The 8,874-nt window shown below is 53.6% G+C and overlaps 1 long non-coding RNA gene across 1 annotated transcript; it reads left to right on the top strand.

The window, feature by feature from the left end:
* The first annotated feature begins 3,196 nt into the window (after positions 1 to 3,196).
* Positions 3,197 to 8,583, top strand: LOC127597757 (uncharacterized). Its single transcript, XR_007961717.1, has 3 exons — positions 3,197 to 3,299; positions 8,292 to 8,350; positions 8,432 to 8,583. It is a non-coding gene; the product is annotated as an uncharacterized LOC127597757 (long non-coding RNA).
* The last annotated feature ends 291 nt before the right edge of the window (positions 8,584 to 8,874 follow it).

Below are 8,874 nucleotides of genomic sequence, written 5' to 3'. Positions count from 1 at the left end.
AACTAAGATATTGGCTCGACAAGATTGATCGAACTGAGGATACAGTCTGCAGGAAATGCGGCATTGGCGATGAAACAGCGGAGCATGTGTTCAACTGCCCAAATATCCACAGGACCGCCGAAATGATCCCCCTGGACATCGTAACCACCAACCCTGGACTCTCCCTTCCGGATCTGGGAGAGGTGGAAACAAAGGCCAGATTTACCGGAGGTGACGAAATCTGGGGGCACGAGCAGACAATAACCCTACAAAAACCCTGGCTTGTGTGCTTAACAACAACAACAACAACAACAACAGCAGCTGTCGGCGATATGGTGGCAGAGACGCAACACCGGATGAAGCACCGCTACGACAGCGCGCGTCGGGTGAGGGGACACACACTCATCGTGTCAGACTGAGTCTGTATCCGCCACCCCCATCGGTCCCACAAGCTGCTATCCTTCTGGTCCTCATCCACACAGATAATAGCACAATGGGGCCCAGTGACGTTCCGCCTGGCTGACGGCTGCCGTTGGCATGCCAGCCGCCTTCGGCACGTCAACCCACCGTCAGCACAAGAACTGGCCGCCGCGGCTGATCCGTGCCACACTGCCGAAGACTGGGATTTCCCTCCGGTAGCCCCAGCAATCCCACCCGAAACCGAGGTGCCAAGTGATGCCCTCGAACCGAGGCTCCGCCCTGTTCGGGCTCGTCGGCAGCCCCTGTACCTCAGAGACTTGTCTTTAGTTCAGATTTAGGTTCACGCATAGTCTGTTACGTGGCAGAATAAACCACATGGCTATGCGGGAAAACAGGGAGTCTACCGTTTACCCAGATAGGTTGGCCACGTTCTGGCCTTAAAGTTGTGTCCTATTAATATTGTTTGAATGTTTTTTGCACTTTAAAAAAGGGGGTGAATGTGGCATGTAACCACAGCCACAGGGTCAGGTTACGAGGGTGTGACGTCACGGCTGTAAAGTGGTGGTTGCCGAAAAGTGTTGATATAAAAAGGTGACGACTGACAATAAACAGCAGTGAGCACAAAGTCGGACTCCACGCGTTTTATTGAACACAACTAAGTTCTAGGGTCGCGGGGGGTGCTGGAGCCCATCCCAGCCGTCTCCGGGCAGTAGGCGGGGGACACCCTGAATCGGTTGCCAGCCAATCGCAGGGCACACATAGACGGACAACCATCCACGCTCACACTCACACCTAGGGACAATTTTTTAGAGTGTTCAATCAGCCTGCCATGCATATTTTTGGAATGTGGGAGGAAACCGGAGCACCCGGAGAAAACCCACGCAGTCCCGGGGAGAACATGCAAAGGCTGGAATCGAACCCGGTACCTCTGCACTGTGAAGCCGACGTGCTCCCCTCCGAGAGTCGTCACCTTACCGTGGTGGAGGGGTTTGTGTGTCCCAATGATCCTAGAAGCTAAGTTGTCTGGGGCTTTAGGCCCCTGGCAGGGTCACCCATGGCAAACAGGTTCTAGGTGAGGGGCCAGACAAAGCACGGCTGAAAGACCCCTATGATGAATGAAATAAATGGATCTAGGTTTCCCTTGCCCGGACGCGGGTCACCGGGGCCCCCCTCTGGAGCCAGGCCTGGAAGTGGGGCTCGTTGGCAAGCGCCTGGTGGCCGGGCCTACACCCATGGGGCCCGGTCGGGCACAGCCCGAAGAGGCAACGTGGGTCCCCCTTCCCATGGGCTCACCACCCATGAGAGGGGCCAAAGGGGTCGGGTGCTATGTGAGCTGGGCGGCAGCCAAAGGCGGGGACCCTGGCGGTCCGATCCTCGGCTGCAGAAGCTAGCTCTTGGGACATGGAATGTCACCTCTCTGGCAGGGAAGGAGCCCGAGCTGGTGTGTGAGGCAGAGAATTTCCGACTGGATATGGTCGGACTTGCCTCCACACACAGCCTGGGTTCTGGTACCAGTTCTCTCGAGAGGGGTTGGACTCTCTTCCACTCTGTAGTTGCTCACGGTGAGAGGCGCAGAGCAGGTGTGGGCATACTCATTGCCCCCCGGCTCAGTGCCTGTACATTGGGGTTCACACCGGTAGACGAAAGGGTTGCCTCCCTCCGCCTTCGGGTGGGTGGACAGGTCCTGACTGTTGTTTGTGCATATGCACCAAACAGCAGCTCAGCATACCCACACTTTTTGGAGTCCTTGGAGGGTATGCTGGAGAGTACTCCTGCTGGGGACTCCCTTGTTCTGCTGGGGGACTTCAATGCTCACGTGGGCAATGACAGTGAGACCTGGAGGGGTGTGATTGGGAGGAACGGCCCCCCCGATCTGAACCCGAGTGGTGTTTTGTTATTGGACTTCTGTGCTCGTCACGGATTGTCCAGAACGAACACCTTGTTCAAACATAAGGGTGTCCATATGTGCACTTGGCACCAGGACACCCTAGGTCGCAGTTCGATGATCGACTTTGTTGTTGTATCATCGGATTTGCGGCCGCATGTTCGGGACACTCGGGTGAAGAGAGGGGCGGAGCTGTCAACTGATCACAACCTGGTGGTGAGTAGGCTCCGATGGTGGGGGAAGATGCCGGTCCGTCCTGGCAGACCCAAACGTATAGTGAGGGTTTGTTGGGAGCGTCTGGCGGAATCTCCTGTCAGAAGGAGTTTCAACTCCCACCTCCGACAGAGTTTTTCCCATGTTCCGGGGGAGGCGGGGGACATTGAGCCCGAGTGGACCGTGTTCCATGCCTCTATTGTTGAGGCGGCCAATCTGAGTTGTGGCCGTAAGGTGGTTGGTGCCTGTCGTGGCAGCAACGCCCGTACTCGCTGGTGGACACCAGCAGTAAGGGATGCCGTCAAGCTGAAGAAGGAGTCCTATCGAGCCTTTATGGCCTGTGGGACCCCAGAGGCAGCTGACGGGTATCGACTGGCCAAGCGGACCGCGGCTTCGGTGGTCGCCGAGGCAAAAACCAGAGCGTGGGAAGACTTCGGTGAGGCAATGGAAGCCGACTTCCGGACGGCTTCGAGGAAATTCTGGTCCACCATCCGACGTCTCAGGAGGGGGAAGCAGTGCACCACTAACACTGTGTACAGTGGAGATGGGGCGCTGCTGACTTCGACTCGGGACGTTGTGAACCGGTGGGCAGAGTACTTCGAAGACCTCGTCAACTCCACCAACACGCCTTCCTTGGAGGAAGCAGAGCCTGAGGACTCTGAGGTGGGCTCTCCTATCACCTGTGGCCAGACAAGCGATTTAAGCCCTCCATTAACGCCTGTGAAATGACAGGAGATGGAAGCAGGACGGACAACAATGCAAGGCCTGAGAGGGGCTGCAAGAGTAAACTTGAGTGTACGTGGTGAGTATTTTCGCGATTTCGAAGGGTTTTCAGGGATCACAACATTAATGTTGGACATATTTGGGGTGACGCCGTGAACAGTCAAGAGAAAAATATGCATTTGGACTCAGGTCACCACACACTTCCAAACCAGACGTATGATCAAAACGGCAGTTTAAATCTGGACAAAACGTGCATACGTGCAACATACGTGCTCTCAATGGATTTCATTTTTCAGAAGACACTTCTCGGTGCCGTTACAAAAGATCCATCCTTCAAAAATCCAACAAGCAAAAATTAACCAGAGACTGATTTTTTTTTTTTTTTTATTCCAGGGCAAAGGGATCTCGTGCAGAAAAATTACCATTCAAGGACAGCACACAATGGCTGAACAGGAAACCAACAGTAGGTATAAGAATACATTTTGTGCATTTTTTTCACAATTATCAACTCACTCTAAGTTGTAATATTATTGAGGTTTTAAATAATCAAGGGGCTGCTCAAACTGTGCCAGTCGGGCAGACGCTGTGTGACTGTGGACTTTGAAGTGCATTGCAGTCAATGACAACAATTTTCACTCAATGAAAGAATTCCGTCCAACGGCGACAACATTAAGATTGGCAGTCAAGTCAAGTCAAGTCAAGTCAACAGTATTTATAGAGCACTTTCAAACAGCCATCGCTGCATACAAAGTGCTGTACATGGAGCGATTTACCATACACAAAAAACAGTAAACAGGGAGTTATCAGCCTTCTTCTCAAGGGCATTCCTGGTACCTCGGGGCAAGGTATGAAGCCTGGGCTTCACAAAACAGTGTCCAAGCACCCAGCTGTCTCACCATGTTCACCTGATGGACTTTCTCTCGATGTACGTTTTACCGTCCCTTTTCACTGTCTTTTACTTGCTTATGCTTATTCCAGTCCTTCGTAGCCGAAGACGATGTTGCGCTCCCCCATCCTTCGATCCCCGCGCTGTTGACGCCGCTGATGCGCACGTTGGTGCGCCCGCAGAGTAGCGCAGCCGCACCCGCAAAGGTCGCAGCGATAGTGGCCGTCCATAACCGGTCCGGCATGTCGCTTCTCCCTGCGCTGCAGGGCCGCCAGGTTGTATGAGGCGTCGTGATGCGCTGCGCCCTCCAGGGTGCGTCATCGCCACTCCACCCGATCCGATGCCGCTTCCTCCATGTTGGTCGGATCGATGGCGAACTTCTTGAGAGTGACCTTTATGCTGCCTTTAAAACGCTTCAGCTGCCCGCCGCTGCTCCTCCCCCCCGGACTTAATTCACCGTACAGCACCTTCTTCGGGAGTCTGTCCGGTGGCATGCGAACAATGTGGCCGAGCCATCTCAATTGACGCTGGAGGAGGAGAGTCGTTAGCGGTGGGACTTGCAGTCTGCTTCTGACGTCCGTGTGCGGAATTCTGTCCCACCAGTGAATGCCCAGGATTTTCATTAGGCAGTTCATGTAGAAGCGCTCCAGTTGCTTAAGATGTTTAGCATAGGGCACCCATGCTTCTGAACCATAGAGTAGGACAGACACACACACAGCGTTAAAGACCTTAGTTTTTGTGGTAAGAGTTAAGTTCTTGTTGAGGAAGCATCGCTTAGACAGCCGTCCAAATGCTGCAGCTGACGACCCGATCCGCCTTTGGATCTCGGGTGTGAGATCGAGCTTCATGTTGACAGATGAGCCAAGGTAGACGAAGTCGCCAGTGTTCTTCAGAGCATTTTCCCCGGAGTGGAAGATAAAGGGGTCAGCGTCGGTGGTCTGCTGCAAAATCTCTGTCTTTGTTGCATTTAGGACGAGGCCAGCGCGGGTATACGTGTCCGTGAGGACGTCAAGGGACAACTGCAGTCCTGGTGGCGTGTGACTCAGCATTGCAGCGTCATCGGCATACTGCAAGTCCAGCACAGACGTGTGTACTGATCTTCGTTTTGGCTTTCAATCTTCTTAGGTTAAAAAGGCTGCCATCGAGACGCTAATTGATCGAGATACCGTCTCGTATTGGGTCGGTATTGTTGTAAACATGTTTCATCATGACAGCAAGGTAGATGTTGAACAGGATGGGTGCAAGGACACATCCCTGTTTGACCCCCACAGCCACTGGGAAAGGGTCGGACTTTTCACTTCCACACACCACCCGGCCTTGCATACCATGGTGAAGGGCCTTTAACACCGCAACAAATTTTGGGGGGCAACCAATGCGTCCCAGCACACCCCATAGGAGCTCCCTGCAGATTGTATCGAAAGCCTTAGCTAGATCTATGAAGGCGATGTAGAGGCTCCGATGTTGTTCTCTACATTTTTCTTGTAGCTGGCGCAAGACGAAGATCATGTCTGCAGTGCAGCGGTCTCTGCGAAAGCCGCACTGTGATTCGGGGAGCACGTCATCGACTATGGTGGAAAGAAGTCTGAAGAGCATAATGCGGGCAAGGACTTTCCTTGCCGTTGCCAGTAGAGAGATGCCCCTGCTATTTCCGCATGCTGCTTTGTCGCCTTTCCGCTTGTATATATAGATGATGTTAGAATCTTTCCAAGCTTGTGGCACGTCTTCCCCCTCCCAACATTCCCGCAGGAAACCGTGGATATCGTCCAGGAGGGCTTGCCCGCCAAACTTCAATAGCTCGGCAGGAATCCCGTCTGGACCAGAGGCTTTGTGGTTCTTCAGGCCATGGAGAGCAGATTTTGTTTCTTCCAGCGTTGGTGGTGTGCTTAGTTCTTCTCTCTGCGGGAGGGGAGGGATATCGTTGAGAATCGTGGGATCGGATGGGTTGATCCTGTTTAAGAGTTCCCGAGAGTACTCAGCCCACCTTGCGAGTATAGAAGGGCGGTCAATGAGTAGTTGATCGCCGTCGGCTGATCGCACGGGGCTTATAGAACCCTTTATTGGGCCGCAGACAGCTTTCAGACCGTCATAGAATTGGTGAAGCTGATTTTGGTCGGCGTGCTGTTGTAGCTGATTTGCGTAGGAGGTCCACCAGGTGTTCTCCAGCGTTCTTAATTGCCGCTGGGCCTCTGCGCGTTGCGTGCGGAAATTATTCCATGCCTGCAGGGAACCCGAACGCAATGCATGGTCGTGTGCTTCGTTTTTCTTCTTTAAGAGATTCTTGATGGAAGTGTTGTTCTCGCTGAACCAGTCGCGATGTTTGCGACTAGTTACGCCAAGAACCTCTCGTGCTGTTGTGAGGATCCCTTTGCTGGTGTTCTCCCATCTTTCGGAGAGGCTCTGGTCTTCGTTTGATGCTGGGCCACTGCTGTCGTCTCGTTGTTGGAGCCATTGAGCAATAGCTCCCTGATACTCGTTTCTGTACCCTGGGTCGAAGATCTTGTTGATGTTTATTTTTGGTACAGCTGGAGTTCTTCTTGCCGGTGGACGGACGCGGATGCGTAGTGAGCTCACAACCAGCCGATGATCAGTGGATGCTTCCGCTCCACGCATGACACGCGTGAGGGAGACAAATTTCCGGTCCACTTGACGGACGATTACATTGTCAAGCAGATGCCAGTGACGGGAACGAGGATGCATCCAGGTGGTCTTGTGCATGTCACGGAGCTGGAACATGGTGTTTGTTATTGCTAGCTCATGCTCCGTGCATAAAGTTAGTAGGCGTTCTCCGTTTGGGTTGCATGAGCCGATACCGTGTTTGCCGATGACTCTGTTCCAGGTCATCCAGTCTCTGCCAACTCTGGCGTTGAAATCCCAGAGTAGGAGGATGGAGTCCCTCCGGTCGATGTTACTCAGCTGTTGGCTCAGCAGTAGATAAAAAGCGTCCTTGGAAGCCTCGTCGGATGTGAGGGTCGGGGCGTATACACTAAGGAGGGTGACAAAGCGTCCGTGGGCCAGTGGAATTCGCCATCTCATAAGGCGTTCGGAGACGCCGATTGGAGACGTTGGGATTGATCTGAGTAGGCTCTGCTTCACAGCAAAGCCGACCCCATATAGTCTTCTGTTGTCATTGGGGAGACCCTTCCAGAAGAAGGTGTAGCCACCTCCAGGCTCCGACAGAGAGCCTTCCTCATGGAAGCGGGTCTCACTCAGAGCCGCGATGTCAATGTTATACCGGCGCAGTTCTTCTGCTACCAGTGCGTTTTTTCTGGAGGGTCGATCTTCGTTGTCCAGGAGTGTACGTACGTTCCAGGTTGCTACCTTGAGAGAGGTATGTGAACTTTCCCTGTTGTTGCGGCCGCTAAAAAGGGGACTCCCGACGGGTGCGGCTACCCATCCTGGGTTTAGTCTTGGGGCAGACATTTTTCTAGGTCACTTTTTCTAGACCCTTCCTCGGAGTGAGGGAGGCAGTGCGGACCCTGAAAAGGGCTGCCTCGTCACTCGGATGCTCACCGGAGAGCGCCGCTGCCCCATTTTTCCAGCAACTCAACGACGCCGATCCGAGCCGCCCACGTGCAGGGGGTGTGCTGAAGGCTTCCAGTCTGTCATGACCTGCCCCCGTCACCCACCTGCCCCGTCGCCGCAGGACTTTGTCAATGATGTGATGAAGCGGGGTGAAGGGGAGGGGTGCAAATGGTGTTCGATGATGTTTTACGTGGAAGGGGCCTGAACAATGCCCAGTCCACGACTTGACCTCACTACCCTTGAGTCAGCGGCAAGGAAGAGTCCAAGACGGCTGAGGGCTGTGTGGTTGCAGCGATCTGCCGGGTCTGCAGTCTGTCGCAGTCCGCTTCAGGAGGCCAGCCCACCTGGCCCGTTGATTTTCTGTTAGGGTTTTCTCCCTTAGCCTTTCACATTTAGTGTACCCACAAGGCAGCGGGACCAATTTGACCCATAGCTGGGGGAGGGATTGGTGAATAATCGGGACGTATCCACATCCGTGGGCCCAGCACTCAACACCTTTGGGGCTCCCTCCTGCTCCGAGATCCCTAGCTGATCAGCTGGCATGTTGCCATTACCGTGGTGCACCTCTGGGAGGTTACGCTAGAGTCTTGTCGGGGAGAGGCTATAGTCTTGCGCATCACCTCGACCTGTGTGATTGTCACACTGCACCACACTGTCTTTTAGGATATCATCAGCCACAATGAGTATTCTCAAGGTGTTCATTGTTGCCCTTGTGTTGTTTGGTAAGTCATCAAACTCTACTCCCAAGTAACAGAGGAAATGAAAAGACACAATGTAACAAATATGTCAATTCTTTTTCACAGGAACCAGCTGTCTTTCTGCAAAGATAAAGAGACAACTGCCAGCCGATACAGATGCTCAACCAGATGATGATGTTCGGTCACTTCCATTAACAGCGAGGTCACCACCTGGTCCATCTCCAGGACCACCTGGGTTTCCATTCTTTAAGCAAGGGCCACCAGGTCTGCCTGGTCCACCAGGACCAACTGGACCACATGGTCCACCAGGGCAAGATGGTCCACCTGGACCAGAGGGTTCCCAGGGGCTAGATGTGGTTGAAGTCACTGATGTGGTTAAAAAGCTCCTCGGTGGCAAGGCCGCAGGGGTGGATGAGATCCGCCCGGAGTTCCTCAAGGCTCTGGATGTTGTGGGGCTGTCCTAGTTGACACGCCTCTGCAACATCGCGTGGTCAACAGGGAGAGTGCCTCTGGATTGGCAGACCGGGGTGGGAGTCCCTCTTTTTAAA

This window comes from Hippocampus zosterae, chromosome 3 (assembly GCF_025434085.1).
Source record: "Hippocampus zosterae strain Florida chromosome 3, ASM2543408v3, whole genome shotgun sequence".
Taxonomy (NCBI): domain Eukaryota; kingdom Metazoa; phylum Chordata; class Actinopteri; order Syngnathiformes; family Syngnathidae; genus Hippocampus; species Hippocampus zosterae.
Note: the sequence above shows the minus strand (reverse complement) of the source record. Positions and strands in the feature narration are given on the sequence as shown.